Below are 13082 nucleotides of genomic sequence, written 5' to 3'. Positions count from 1 at the left end.
TTTTTTAATCTTTACAGAAGCATACTGCCACGTCTTTCTCCTGTAGAGCAGCTTTCAGTAAGCAACATGGCACTTAACCACTGTGCCACCTGGGCTCCGCAACCAGAGGTATAGGGGTTAGGATTTACAACATATATTTTGGGGGGACACAATCCAATCCATAACACTTTTATAAAGTGAATGTCTTTTAATCATGCCAGATTTTGTATATCCAAAATGTGAAATGTGTGTTTGTCTTAAAAGCAGTCGCTGCAATACTTTTCGCAAATGTTGATTCCTTGGAAATCATTTTCAGGCGTGTTTCTAAATCACACCAGTACATTGGCCCTGCTGCATTGTAGCTGTGGTCTCATAGCCTGTCACCAGCACTTCACTGCCCTACCATCCACATCATTCTGCCAACTTAACACCAAATAGTTTTCGGCAGTTTCCAAAAGCCAATTAGGTTCACAAGATACTGTTCACCACTAGGAATACCCAAGAGAATCTGAATGACCTGAGGTTGTGGAAGGCCTTAGAATTAAGGACAGTGGCATCATTACAGAGGTGTAGGGGGTGTAGACCACAACAGATGACATTGTCAAAGGAAGTGACACCAAAATGACTGTCTATGAAATTTTTGTGCAGTGTTTCAGCAGAAATTACTTTTTAATAAAAACATCCCTGAAGAGAAACAAGATAACTGGGAGCTCCTAAAAATCAAACACCTATGCTCATCTAAAGACTTCACCAAAAGAGTAAAAAGACCACCTACAGATTGGGAAAGAATTTTCAGCTATGACATCTCCGACCAGAGCCTGATCTCTAAAATCTATATGAATCTGTTAAAACTCAACCACAAAAAGACAAACAACCCAATCAAAAAGTGGGCAAAGGATATGAACACGCACTTCACTAAAGAAGATACTCAGGCAGCTAACAGATACATGGGAAAATGCTCTCGATCATTAGCCATTAGAGAAATGCAAATTAAAACTACGATGAGATTCCATCTCACTCCAACAAGGCGGGCATTAATCCAAAAAACACAAAATAATAAATGTTGGAGAGGCTGCGGAGAGATTGGAACTCTTATACACTGCTGGTGGAAATGTAAAACGGTACAACCACTTTGAAAATCTATCTGACGTTTTCTTAAAAAGTTAGAAATAGAACTACCATATGACCCAGCAATCCCACTCCTCGGAATATATCCTAGAGAAATAAGAGCCTTTACACGAACAGATATATGCACACCCATGTTTATTGCAGCACTGTTTAAAATAGCAAAAAGCTGGAAGCAACCAAGGTGTCCATCAACGGATGAATGGTTAAATAAATTGTGGTATATTCACACAATGGAATACTACGCATCGGTAAAGAACAGTGACGAATCTATGAAACATTTCATAATATGGAGGAACCTGGAAGGCATTATGCTGAGTGAAATTAGTCAGAGGCGAAAGGACAAATATTGTATAAGACCACTATTATAAGATCTTGAGAAATAGTATAAACTGAGAAGAACAAATTCTTTTTTGGTTACGAGGGGGGGAGGGAGGGAGGGTGGGAGAGGGTTATTTACTGATTAGTTACTAGATGAGAACTACTTTAGATGAAGGGAAGGACAATACTCAATACAGGGAAGGTCAGCTCAACTGGACTGGACCAAAAGCAAAGAAGTTTCCAGATAAACTGAATGCTTTGAAGGTCAGCGGAGCAAGGGCAGGGGTTTGGGGACTATGGCTTAAGGGGACTTCTAAGTCAATTGGCAAAATAAATTCTATTATGAAAACATTCTGCATCCCACTTTGAAGTGTGGCGTCTGGGGTCTTAAATGCTAACAAGCGGCCATCTAAGATGCATCAATTGGTCTCAACCCATCTGGATCAAAGGAGAATGAAGAACACCAAGGTCACACGATAACTATGAGCCCAAGAGACAGAAAGGGCCACATGAACCAGAAACTTACATCATCCTGAGACCAGAAGAACTAGTTGGTGCCCGGCCACAACCGATGACTGCCCTGACAGGGAGCACAACAGAGAACCCCTGAGGGAGCAGGAGAACAGTGGGATGCAGACCCCAAATTCTCATAAAAAGACCAGACTTAATGGTCTGACTGACTAGAAAAATCCTGGCGGTCATGGTCCCCAAACCTTCTGTTGGTGCAGGACGGGAACCATTCCCAAAGACAGCTCATCAGACATGGAAGGGACTGGACAATGGGCTGGAGAGAGATGCTGATGAAGAGTGAGCTACTTGTATCAGGTGGACACTTGAGACTGTGTTGGCATCTCCTGTCTGGAGGGGAGATGGGAGGGTAGAGAGGGTTAGAAACTGGCAAAATTGTCACTAAAGGAGAGACTAGAAGGAGGGAGCGGGCTGACTCATTAGGGGGAGAGTAAATGGGAGTATGTAGTAAGGTGTATATAAGCTTATATGTGACAGACTAACTTGATTTATAAACTTTCACTTTAAGCACAATAAAAATTATTTTTTTTAAAATCCCTGTAGTTATAACATTTTTCAGAAGCTCAGATTACATGTATCAATATACCTACAAGGCTAAAACTTTATGCTAATTTACCTTCTGAACCTTGTAATGCCCACTGGTGGGAGCTGTCACTATTACCCAATTATTATACTTCAGGTCACATGATTTCATCTGCTTGTGCTACAATCAGGCGCTGTTTTCCTTGCTGCCGGTATTTTTATAGTTGCTGATTTTGTCAACTTTTCTAGTGTTTTATCAAGTCTAATTTCTCAGATTTCTCAAGTGCTTTTCAACAATTTCCATTCAAACTCATCAGATGATTGGTTTATTTTCCTTATAGGAATAACCCTCCCGAAGACCTTGACTCTCATGCTTCCTTCTGGACTGGCTGCCCTAGACGCTCCACACACCTTTCATCCTGAAGGGTACTTTGCTGCCTCGTGTTAGGGCCCCTGTTCCCTGGAGTCTTTGTGTTTTCCTTTCTTTTGAATTTCCAATAAAACCAAACCCATTGCTGTCAACTCCATTTTGACTCGTGGTGACGCTGTAGAACAGAGTAGAGCTGCACCATAGGGTTTCCAAGGCTGTAATCGTCACGGGCATACTGCCACATCTTTCTCCCTCGGAGTGGCCAGTGGATTCGAACTGCCCACCTTTCAGTTAGTAGCTGAATGCCTAATGACTGCACCGCCAGGACTCCTTTCTGTATCCACTCGTATTTTTGCAGCATATCCTCCCCTAGTTTTCCAAGAAGTCCAATCACATTCTAGTTTCTGATTCTTTGTATGTGTCCTGTTTATTCTCCTTGTAGGTTTTTGGAAATTGTCTTTATGATTTGAAATTTCATGATGGTATACTTTATTGTAGGCCTTCCTTCAGTCGTTGTGTCCATTTCATGGACTTTTCCAATGTGGAGATGAAATATTTTCAATTCTAATAGAAGGATTCAGCAAGTGGTGGGGTACAAGATCAACATACAAAAATCAGTTGGATTCCTCTACACTAACAATGAGAACTCCAAAAAGGAAATCAGGAAAACAATACCATTTACAGTAGCCCCCAAAAGATAAATTACTTAGAAATAAACCTAACTAGGATGTAAAATATTTATACAAAAAAAGAAACAACTACAAAACACTACTGCAAGAAACCAAAAGAACTTCATAAATGGAAATACATACATTCTCATGGATAGGAAGACTCAACATTGCAAAAATGTCAATACTACCCAAAGCAACCTATAGATACAATGCAATCTTGATCCAAATTCCAAGAACATTCTTTAATGAGATGGAAAAATTAATCACCAACTTTATATGGAAGGAACAAAGCCCTCAGTTAAGTAAAACATTACTGAAAAAGAAGAACAAGGTAGGAGGCCTCATACTACCCGATCTCAGAACCTACTATACAGCTGTGGTAGTCAAAACAGCCTGGTACTGGTACAACAGACACATTGACCAATGGGACGGAATTGAGGAAGACCCAGAAGTAAATCCATCCACCTATGGACACCTGATCTTTGACAAGTGGTGCTGGCAAAACTGGATATCCATTTGCAGAAAAATGAAATAGGACCCATACCTCACCCCATACACAAAAACTAACTCAAACTGGATCAAAGACCTAAATGTAAACCTAAAACTATAAAGTTCATGAAAGAAAACACAGGGACAATGCTAGGGGCCCTAATTTATGGGATAAATAGAATATCAGGCTTAACTAAAAATGCACAAATTCCAGAAGATAAACTAAATAACTGGGACCTCCTAAAAATTAAATACTTATGCTCACCAAGACAGTTTTCCAAGAGAATAAAAAGAACCTACACACTGGGAAAAAAAGCTTTGGTAATGACATACTGATAAAGGTTTAATCTCTAAAATATACAGAAAACTTCAACAGCTGAACAATAAAAAGATAAGCAACCCAATCACAAAATGAGCAAAGGACATGAACAGACACTTCATCAAAGGCGACATTCAGGTGACCAAAAGATACATGAAAAGATGCTCATTAGCCATTACCACACCAAACCTATTGCATTTGAGTTGGTTCCAACTCATAGCAACACTACAGGACAGAGTAGAACTGCCCCATAGAGTTTCCAAGGAGTGCCTGGTGGATTTGAACTGCCAACCTTTTGGCTAGAAGCCATAGGACTTAACCACTACTCCACTAGGGTTTCCCATTAGCCATTACAGAGATGCAAATCAAAACCACGATGAGATAACCATCTCACCCCTGTAAGAATGGCACTGATCAAAAATTCAGAAAACAGTAAATGGTGATGAGGTTGTGGAGAGATAGGAAGTCTCATATACTGCTGGTGGGAATGTAAAATGGTGCAACCACTAAGGAAAAAGATATGGCACTTTGTTAAAAAGCTAGAAATAGAAATACCATATGGTCCAGCAATCCCACTCCTAGGAATATATCCTCGAGAAGTAAGAGCCATCACAGGAAGAGACTTATGCATATCCATGTTCACTGCAGCATTATTTAGAATAGCAAAAAAATGGAAACAACCTAAGCGCCCATCAACAGATGAGTGGATAAACAAACTATAGTGCACACATGCAATGGACTACTAAAACCTGAAAAATCAAACCTGCTGCCATCGAGTCAATTCTGACTCATAGCGACCCTATAGGACAGAGTGGATCTGCCCCATAGAGTTTCCAAGGAGCGCCTGGTGGATTCGAACTGCTCACCCTTTGGTTGGCAGCCATAGCACTTAACCACTATACCTCTAGGTTTCCAGTAGAAAAACTATGATGAATTTCAAAGCATCTCACAACATAGATGAATCTGGAGGGCATTATGCTGAATGAAATAAGCCAATCACAAAAGGACAAGTATTATATGAGACCACTATTATAAAAACTCAAAAAAAGGTTTGTTTGCACACAGAAAGACAATTTTTGATGTCTGCGAGGGTGGGAAAGGGTGGGAAATCAGTACCTAGATAGCAGACAAGTGTTAACTTTGGTGAAGTGAAAGACAATACACAATATAGGGGAAGTCAGCACAACTTAACCGAGGCAAAGGAAGACACTTAGAGGAACACAGGGGGGAAAAAAAAAGAGGCAACCACAGTAAATACTGTGGCATATACAATCTTACAACAACAGTAAAAACAAGTAACTTACAAGCAGATACGTATGCTTAATAGGGGAAGGAGGGCATATTGGAATATACCCACATACCTATTTAGGTTAGGCTGTGGATATTTTTACATAAATATTTGTATGTATTGCATGCATAATCATATATATAATAGAGCACAAAGGGTGCAGAGTCATAGAAGCTTCCTAGATACATCCGAACACCTTGAGGGACTGAGTTACTGAGGTTGAAGGCTGGGGACATCTAGGTCAACTGGCATAACATAGTCACAAAGAAAATGTTCTACATCCTACTTTGGTGAGTAGCATCTGGGGTCTTAAGATACATCTATTGGTCCCATCCCGTCTGGAGCAAAGGAGAATGAAGAAAACCAAAGACAGAGGAAACTATTAGTCCACAGGACTAATGGACCACATGAAACACAGCCTCCACCAGCCTGAGCCCAGAAGAACTAGATTGTGCCTGGCTACCACCACAGACTACTCTGACAGTGATCACAATAGAGGGTCCCAGACAGAGTGGGAGAGAAATGTAGAACAAAATCCAAAATCACAAAAGAGCTTATTGGTCTGGTAGAGATTGGAGGAACCCTTGAGACTATGGCCCCGAGACACCCTTCTAACTCAGAACTGAAGTTACTCCCAAAGTTCACCTTTCAGCCAAAGATTAGATGGGCCTGTAAAACAATAACACACGTGAGGAATGTGCTTCTTAGTTCAATCAAGTATATGAGACCAAATGGGCAACAGCTGCCCAAAAGCGAAGATGAGAAGGCAGGGAGGGACAAGAAAACTGGATGAAGGGAAATGCGGAGCCTGGGTGTAAAGGCAAAGGAGGAGAGTGCTGACATACTGAAGGGATTGTAATCAATGTCACAAAACAATTTGTGTATAAATTTTTGAATGAGAAACTATTTGCTCAGTAAACTTTCACCTAAAGCACAATATAATAAAAAAAAATTTTTTTTTTTAATTTGCTCAGCTCAACGTAGTGGTTAAGGGCTATGGCTGCTAACCAAGAAGTCGGCAGGCAGTTCGAGTGCACCAGGTGCTCCTTGGGAACCGAATGGGGCAGTTCTACTCTGTCCTATAGGGTCCCAATGAGTCGGAATCGACTCAACAGCAATGGGTTTGGTTTTAGGCTTTTTTTTTTTTTTTTTTTTTTCTTCAGCTCTGGGCAATTTTCTTGAATTATGTTTAATTTCCTCCATAACTTTTTCTCTGTAATGTCTTTCTGAAACTCCTATCTCTTGGACTGATTCTCAATTTTTTCCCCTTCTCTCCTATTTTGAAATTTCTTTGTCTTTTCCAATTTTTAGAAGATTTCCTTGACTTTATCTTCCAATTTCTTTATTGAAATGTTTTATTCAAACTTTATTTTATATTCCAAGCTCACTTGTTTTAAGGATACAATAGTTTCTTTAAGATAATTACAGTTTTTATTTTTAAGATTTATTTCTACTTCTATTGTCTTTCCCCTAAATTCTTACATTTATTTGTTTTATCATTTTTGGTCTCTTTCATTTGGAGACATTCCTTAAATGTCTGTGATCCTTGGCCATGCCTCATATTTGAGAAGGAGACGTCAAAAGCTATTCAGAAGCTGTGTATGTGTGTGGAAGAGGCTGGCTGAATGTATTTCTCTGTGACTGGGCAGTACTAGCTTCTGGGAACCCCTAAATGTTAACATCTGTTGTGGTTTTTTTTTTTTTTGAGTGGGGTATTACAATTTTCTAGTACACCTGGATGCTGGCCTTCTGGCCAGGGAGGGGAGGTGAGAGGCCTGGGAAGATGCCTCCCAATTCCGTATGTAGACCTTCACTTCTTCCCCACTGAAAGCCCAGAGCCTCACCTGCCCCCTCAGCTCTGCCTCTGTGACTCAGTATTTCCAAAAATAAACTCTGGTTTCTGGGGTGAGAGTGGAGGAGACTTGAGGTTCCCTATACAGACTTTTATCCAATCCCTGCCTTCAGCCCTCGCCTTCCCCACTTTCTGCCTCTGTGCCCTTCTATCAGGAGGCCTTCTGAGGCTGCAGGGCCAGCCAGCCTGCTTTCACTGCGCCCCTCCGCCCGCAGGACGCTGTAGCTTCCTCTTTCTGTTGAATCTGTTTCTACTTCTCTATCCGCTTTCAGATTTGCTGAACTCTCTTTTCCGTTCCTGCTTCCTTTCTCATATACCTTGTCCAGGTGAACTATACCTTGTTTTTATGCCTTTCCTGTCATCTTCATGGTATTTTGGGAGAGAGGAGATCAGTATTTCTTCTCTTGATTCCCCATCAAGTTTCCTTGAGTGTTTACTGTGTAACAGGCACACTTCTTGGAGCGAGGAGCAGTGAACATAACCGTGAACACTCCTGACTTCACTCAGCTCACTCTCAAGGGCAAGTGTAATTAAGGTACGGCAGCTGTCGGGGCTCTAGAGAGAAGCAGACAATGAACATAGTAAGCAAGTAAATTATAGGGTATTAGAAGGTGATACTTGCTATGGAGAAAAATATGGTAGGGATGGATGGAGTTAAAAAAAAGGCATGGGTGTGTGGGGGGAGGGGCTCCCTTCTTTTTTTGCATTTTTAAGTTTGTTATATTTATTTTTTTATTGTTCTTTTTTTATAGTACCTTAGATGAAGGTTTACAGAGAAAATTAGTTTCTCATTAAACAATTAATACACATATTGTTTTGTGACATTGGTTGCTATCTTAGCCATCTAGTACTGCTATAACAGAAATACCACAAGTGGAATGGCTCTAACAAAGAGAAGTTTATTCTCTCACAGCCCAGCAGGCTAGAAGTTTGGAGGTGGGGATTGACATGATGTGACCTCCACTGTTTTAAAAGAATCCCACTGGTTGCTGTGTTTAGAACGGTGTGCAGATGGTTAACACGCTTGGCTGCTAACTGAAAGGTTGGCAGTTCAAATCCATTCGGAAATGTCTCAGAAGAAAGATCTGGCCATGTACTTCTGAAAAATCAGCGATTGAAAACCCTATGGAGCACGGTTCTGCTCTAACACATATGGCGTCACCAGGAGTTGGAATTGACTCCACAGCAACTAGTAAGGCGAGGTGGGAGCAGGGAGACCTTTAGGAGGCGACTACAGTACTTCAGGCAATGGCCGGGGCTTGGCCTAGGCTGACCCTGACAGAGGTGGTGAGAAGTGCGGGAATCCGGGTTTAATCTGAAGGTAGACCGGGCAGATGTGAGGTGTGAGAAAAATGATGTCCAGGAATGACTCCAAGATCATTGGCCTGAGCAACTGGAAGGATGGAGCTGCCTTTAATTGAGACGGAGAAGGCTGCAAGTGGAGCTGGTTTGGGCAGGAAGAAAGGGAATTCTGATTTGGACACATGAAGTTTGACATGTCTTGTTAGGCATCCAAGAAGAGATGCCCACTGTCAAGTAGGCAGGTCCAGGCTGGAAGTATAAGGATGGAAGTCCTATGGTATTAAAATGGCATTTAAAGCCATGCATCTTGATGAGATTGTCAAGGTAGTTAGTGTGTAAGTGAAAAGAGATCCAAAGACTAAGCCTTTGTCACATCACCACTGAGAGGAAATGGGAGGTGTGTGTGTGTGTGTGTGTGTGTGTGTGTGTGTGTGTGTGTGTGTGTGTGACAGCAAATGAGGCAGAAAAACCAGGAAAGCAGAGTCCTGTGTCAAGGGCAGAGTGTGTTTCAAGAGGGAGGGAATAAGCAACTAACTCAAAAGGGTCCAGTAAGATGGGGACTGAGATTTCCCAAGGTAGAAGTCACTGGTGACTTAGGTGAGAGCGGTTCGGTGGAGTGGCAGTCAGACTGGAGAGGGTTTCAGAGCATGAGCTGAGATGACTTAAAACAGAGGACGGATCACTCATTTGACATACTTTGCTGAAGCGTAGTGAGGAGATTTGTCTTGGTTTTTAGATTGGAGAAATATAACTTCCTAGTGATAGAATTAATCTACTTTTTAGCTGGAAAATCTCAATTTTACTTTTCTTATTATTACTATTTTATCATAGTAAACATATATGTAACAAGACAGTGGTCGTTTCAGCATTTTTTACATATATAATTCAGTGACATTAATTACGTTTACCATGTTCAACCATCACTACTACCCTTAACAGAAGCTCAGTGTCCCTTAAGGAACAAGTCCCCTTTTCTTCCTTCTGCCTGCCCACCCCTGTTAACCACTAATAAACCCTGGTCTCTATTAATTGGTATTTTTTTTTAATTGTTATTGAAAGTATACACAGCAAGACATACACCAATTCAACAATTTCTACAGGTACCATTCAGTGACATTGATTACATTAATTAAAGGTGTGCAACCAATCTCATCCTCATTTTCCATGTTGTTCCTCCCCATTAACATAAACTCACTGTCCCCTAAGCTTCCTATCTGCCTTTCCAGTTGCTGTTGTCGATTTGATCCCATATAGATAATGCTTCCAAAGAGCACAGCGTTCAAGCCAAACATTCATAATAACTAAATAAGCTAACCTATTTTTTTTTTTTTTTTTTATTGTTTGGTTTAAAGAAGACTTCAGGGAATTTTTTTCAATTAATTTTTATTGTGCTTTAAGTGAAAGTTTACAAATCAGGTCAGTCTCTCATACAAAAATTTACATACACCTTGCCAGACACTCCTAACTGCTCTCCCTCTAATGAGATAGCACAGTTCTTCCCTCCACTCTCTCTCCTTGTGTCCATTTGGGTAGCTTCTGGCCCCCTCTGCCCTCTCATCTGCCCTCCAGACAGGAGATGTCAACATAGTGTCATGTGTCTACTTGATCCAAGAAGCTCCTTCTTTGCCAGCATCATTTTCCATCCCATATTCCAGTCCAATCCCTGTATGAAGAGTTAGCTTTTGGAATGGTTCCTGCCTTGGGGTAACAGAAGGTCTGGGGACCATGGCCTCTGGGTCCTTCTAGTCCCAGTCTGACCATTAAGTCTGTTCATTTTACAAGAATTTGGGATCTGCATCACACTGCTCTCATGCTCTCAGGGAATATTTTTGATTTAAGTTTTAAGGTTTAAAGATTATCTCAGGGCAACAGTTCCAAGGGGCTCATCCAACCTTAATTGCACCAGAAAATCTGGACTCTATGAGAATTTCCTTTTCCACACTCTTTCCTCCTTTTGATCAGGAATCTCCTACAGAATCTTTGATCAAAATGTTCGGTAATGGTAGCCAGGCACCATCCAGTTCTTCTGGTCTCATGGCAAATGAGGTGTTTATTCATGGAAGTAATTAGGCACATATTTCATTTCCTCCTTCTGTTTCTGACTGCCCCTCTTCCTCTACTGTTCCAGGCATTAATTGGTGTTTTTTGATGGGCTGACAATGACAAAAGACAGATTGAGTTGGTATGTGGGGACAGGAGAAGGAAGTGAGGAGATGTGTCAGAAAGGGAAAACTGACGAGATCTAAGCAGTGGGTGGTTCTTAGTCATGAGAAAATCCAAATTGTGGCTAAAGTGTAATGGAGCTGAAAGTGAGAGCTGTTAATAAATTTTGTGATCAACAACATGGATGATGCTGTTGAGAACAATGACCAAAGATGGGGAAAGAGAGAGAAACTGTGACCAGATGCTAAAGTGTTTGAGCAAAGTGTTTTGGAGGTCGCATGGGTGTTGTTATGGATTGACTTGTGTCCCCCCAAAATAAGTGTTGTAAGTCCTAGCCTCTATGCCTGTGATTATAATCCCATTTGGGGAATGGGGTGTCTTTGTTATGTTTATGAGGCAGGATTAGTATAGGGTGTATGTTGAGTGAATCTCTTTTGAGATATAAAAGAGATTAAACAAGCGAGCAGAGAGACAGAGATGGGGTAAGACAGATGCTAAGCCACATGGAGATCTCAAAAGAACCAGAAGCTGAAGAGACAAGGACCTTCCTCCAGAGCCAAGAGAAAGAGTTTTCCTAGAGCCAGTGCTCTGAATTCAGACTTCTAGCCTCCTAATCTGTGAGAAAATAGATTTCTGTTTGTTAAAGCCATCCACTTGTGGTATTTCTGTTATAGCAGCACTAGATAACTAAGACAGAACTTGGTACCCAACAGCGGGGTAGTGCTCTAACAGATACCTAAAATGTGGAAGGGGTTTTGGAATTGGGTAATGGGTACAGGCTGGAAGATTTTTTTTTTTTAAGTAATTTTATTGTGTTTTAGGTGAAAGTTTACAGCACGAATTAGTTTTTCATTCAAAAATTTTATACACAAATTGTTTTGTGACATTAGTTGCAATCTCTACAATGTGTCAGCACTCTCCCCCTTTCCCTTTCCACCCTGGGTTCTCAGTGTCCATTCATCCAGTTTTCCTGCCCATTGATGCCTTCTCATCTTTGCTTTTGAGAAGGTGTTGCCCATTTGTTCTTGTATACTCAATTGAACTAAGAAGCACATTCCTCACATGTGTTTTTATTTGTTTTATGGGCCTGTCTAATCTTTGGCTGATAGGTGGACTTCGGGAGTGGCTTTAGTTCTGAGTTAGTAGGGTGTTCGGGGGCCATAGTCTTGGGGGTTCCTCCAGTCATGTAAGTCTGGTCTTTTTTTGTGAATTTGAATTTTGTTCTCTCACCCTCCCTAGGACTATCTATTGTGATCCCTGTCAGAGCATTTGGTGGGACTAGGGTGCGCCTAACCCAAGACATGGCGTTTTCAATCACCTTATATGCATGCGAAAGCTGGACGATGAATAAGGAAGACTGGAGAAGAATTGATGCCTTTGAATTATGGTGTTGGTGAAGAATATTGAATATACTAAGGACAGCCAAAAGAATGAACAAATCTGTCTTGGAAGAGGTACAGCCAGAATGCTCCTTAGAAGCAAGGGTGGTGAGACTTCGTCTCACATACTTTGGACATGTTATCAGGAGGGATCAGTCCCTGAAGAAGGACATCATACTTGATAAAGTAGAGGGTCAGTGAAAAAGAGGAAGATCCTCAAGGAGACGGATTGGCACAGTGGCTGCAACAATGGACTAAAGCATAACAACGACTGTGAAGATGGTGCAGGACTTGGCAAGAGCCATCTTCATGCTTTGTTCTGTTGTACATAGAGTCGATATGAGTCAGAACTGACTCGGTGGCACCTAACGACAACAGTTATCTGCTTTATCTTCTGGTGTCTGTGCGTTGTTAGTTATGGTTCATACTGTATGCCATGTATTAGGGCCCCTAGTGTTGTCCCTATTTTTTCTTCCACGAACTCTATTGTTTTAGGTTTTATATTTAGGTTTTTGATCCATTTTGAGTTAGTTTTTGTGCATGGTATGAGGTATGGGTCCTGTTTCATCTTTTTATAGATGGGCATTCAGTTTTGCCAGCACCATTTGTTAAAGACTCTTTTCCCCCATTTAATGGATTTTGGTCCTTTGTCAAAGATCAGCTGACATTAGGTGGATGGATTTACATCTGGGTTCTCCATTCTGTTCCACTGGTCTATGTGTCTGTCTTTATACCAGTACCAGGCTATTTTGACTACTGTGGCTGTATAGTAGG

Source organism: Elephas maximus, chromosome 16 (assembly GCF_024166365.1).
Source record: "Elephas maximus indicus isolate mEleMax1 chromosome 16, mEleMax1 primary haplotype, whole genome shotgun sequence".
NCBI lineage: Eukaryota > Metazoa > Chordata > Mammalia > Proboscidea > Elephantidae > Elephas > Elephas maximus.
Note: the sequence above shows the minus strand (reverse complement) of the source record.